Source organism: Propithecus coquereli, unplaced genomic scaffold, assembly GCF_000956105.1.
Source record: "Propithecus coquereli isolate 6110/MARCELLA unplaced genomic scaffold, Pcoq_1.0 Scaffold365, whole genome shotgun sequence".
NCBI lineage: Eukaryota > Metazoa > Chordata > Mammalia > Primates > Indriidae > Propithecus > Propithecus coquereli.
Window position 1 is genome coordinate 1,369,460 of NW_012149341.1, and position 3,712 is coordinate 1,373,171.

A 3,712-nucleotide genomic window follows, 5' to 3' on the forward strand; every position below is an offset into this window, starting at 1 on the left:
AACATAGTTGAAAAATATGTGAAACCAATACTGATAGAATTGAAAGGAGAAATAGACAGATCCATAGTTATGTTTGGTGTGTTCAACATGCTTTTCTACAAACAAATAATGGAACAACCAACTACAAAATCAACAAGGATGTAGAGGAACTGTCGACCAGTATAACTTAATCAACATTCAAAGAGCACTCTAAACAACAGGAGAATGTATGTTCTTTTCAGGATTTCATGTGACATATACCAACATAGACCATATCCTATAATAGTTAACAAAAAAAAAAACCTCAATAAATTGAAAAGAATTACAATAAGACAGAGTGTGGTCTCTGCTCATAATGGAATGAATATTGACATCAATAACAGACGGAAAAAAGGAAAAGTCCAAATATTTGGAAACTAAAAACACACTTCTAAATAGTCCATAGGTGAAAGAGGAAATCTCAAAAGAAAGAAAAAAAATACATTTAACTGACTTAAAATAAAAATACAACATTTCAAAATTTGTGTGGCACAGCTAAAGCTGTCTTGATATTAAGTTTGCAGCACTAAGAGTATAAGTTAGAAAAAAGGAAGAGACTCAAATTAGTAATCTAAGCCCATACTGCAAGAATCTGAATAACAGCAAAATAAAAAACATCTACCAAAACCCTACATTTAATATTATGCTTAATGGTGAAAGACAAACTGACTTCTTAAGATTAGGAAGAAGGCAAGGACACTCACTCTCACCGCTGCTACTTTACATAGAGGTAGAATATCCAGCCAACACAATAAGGCAAGAAAGGAAATAAAAGGCATAGAGATAATATATGCATAAAGAATATTGTCTATCTTTGAAGATATCAAGATTGTCTAAAAAAAAAAATTCTCAAGGAGCACGGTGGCTCACACCTCTAATCCTAGCACTCTGGCAGGCCAAGGCGCGAGGATCAAGACCAGCCTGAGCCAGAGGAAGACCCCGTCTCTATTAAAAAATAGGAAGAAATTAGACGGCCAATAAAAATATACAGAAATATTATCCGGACATGGTGGCGTGTGTCTGTAGTCCCAACTACTGGGGAGCTGAGGCAGAAGGATTGCTTGAGCCCAGGAGTTTGAGGTTGCTGTGAGCTATGCTGACACCAGGGCACTCTAGCCGGGGCAACAGAGCCAGACTCCGTCTCAAAAAAAAAAAATGCCAAGGAATCTACAAAACAACTCCTAGATCTAAAATGGCTGCAACACTGTTGCAGGTTATAAGATCAACATGCACAAATCAGTTATATTTTGTAATGAATACATTGGAACTAAAATTATAAATGTAATAATATTGATAATCACTTGAAAAAAACCCTGAAATATGCAGGTATACTTCTCATAAAACACGTACAGAATTTATATGGTAAGAAGTACAAAATGACAATGAAAGAAGTGAAAAAATATCTATATAAATGGAGAAATGTAACATGTTTATCGATTAAAAGATTCAACATAGTAATGATATCAATTCTCCTCAGACTGATATATAGATTTAACACAATTTCTATCAAAATCTTAGCAATATTGTTTTTCATGTAGAGTGAACTATATCTTAAAATTTATATGGACAGGAAAGGAACTAGAATAGCTAAGGATATTTTTGAAAGGAGAATAAAATGGGAGAAATCACTTTACCAAATTCCAAGACTTATTATTTAGCCATAATAATCAAGACTAAGATATTGGTAGCTGGATGGACACAGGGATCAATAGAACACAATAGAGACCATAGGAATATGCCCACATAACTATGGACAACTGATTTTCAAGAAAGTTGCAAAAGAAATTCAATGGAGAAAGGATTGATTTTACGACAAGGTGTTCGAGCAATTGGACTTTGACCTAAACCTAACAGCTTGTACAAAAATAAACTCCGATGGAACATAGATTTTCATGTAAAATTAAAAATATAAAACTTTTTTAAAGAAAATAAAGGAGAAAAGTTTGGGGACCTAGAGTTTGAGGAAGAATTCTTAGACATTATACCACAGCACAATTGTAAAAGAAAACGTCGATAAATTAGAATTCATCAAAATGTATCTGTGAATAATCCTCTCAAGAGAATGAAAATGCAAGCCATTGACTGTGAAAAATTATTTATCTATCACATACTTGATAAAATATTCATATCTAGAGTATCTAAAGATCTCTGAAACTCAACAGTTAAAAAAGCACACAATTTAATTAGGAAACGGCCAAAAGACACCATAGGATATTTCACCAAAGAGGATTTACAGATAGCAAATAAGCAAATAGAAAGAAGTTCAGCTTCACTAGGTATTGGGGAAATGCAAATCAAAGAGTATGATGAGATATTATTATAAACCTATCAGAACAACTAAAACCAAAAAGGAGAGTAGCAAAACCAAATGTTGTCAGTGATACAGAGAATCTGGATCACTTATATGTGCTGGTGGGAACGTGACACGGCACAGAAACTTTGTAAAATAGTTGGAAACTTAAAAACCCAAAACACTAAACTTGCCCTCACCATATCACCCAGTAATTGCACTTCTGGACCTTTGTCCCAGAAAATAAAAACTTATATGCAAAAAAAAAAAAAACCTGTACACAACTGTTCATAGCAGCTTTGTTTGTAATAGCCAAGGACTGGAAACAGCCAAGATGTCTTACCATAGGCGAGTGTTTAAGCAAACCGTGGCATATTAACACCATAGAATGAAAAGGAACAAGCTATTGACAATTGCCACAACTTGGACGGATCTCAAGGCCATGCTCGTGAGTGAAAGGAAAAATCAATCGCAAAAGTTCACATACTGTATGATTCCATTTACATGAAAATCTCAAATTGTTAAAATTACAGAAATGGACAGCCAATCAGTAGCTGGCATATATTATTAGGCATGGGTGGGAAGACAAGGCAGGTGTGACTATTAAGGGGTAGCACAAAGGAATCATTCTGAATTTTGATTGCATCAGTGGTCACCACTAATGTATATATGTGATAAAATGGCATAGATCTAAACAAATACATTTTACCATGTCAGTTTTATGGTTTTGACCTGATGCTATAGTTATACGAGATATTACCAATGGGAGAAATTGGGTGAAGATTACATGAGAACTTTCTGTACTATTTTTGCAACTTCGCGTGAAGATGAATTACTTGTAGTAATGAGAATCTATGAACATAAGAAATGTTAAGTACACGGGGTTATGTTATCAGTGCCATCCAAATAAAACAAGTCTATGTGACAGTTTGAATTAATCGGGGAATGTATTATATTTGGTATTTATATTTATAAAATCAATCATAAATTACATCTTTTGGTTAAGCTAATTAATTTTTCTTTGCATATTTCTAGTTTTCTAAGACCCTGATGATGTAAATATTTTAAATCATTCATCAGATAATAAATATGACCAGCCAACCTCAGGCACTTTATAAAACATTTTTCCTTCTTAATGATCATCAGCATAGATATGGGGACACTCCAATCCTTGAAAGCCAATCATTTACACTCAAGCTCTATGTTTAAATTGCCTGTGGGATATTTAGTGCTTATTAACATTACTTATTACAGAATTAGCCCGAAATGGAAAACTTTTTATTTCTGACCTTTACTGTCCTAGCATCTCGATGCTATTGCATCACAAAGTGCTATTTCCTTTTGCTATATGACATCTAATACTTTTGCTTGTAGCATCAACTAAATTTACTCATTCTTACTTTA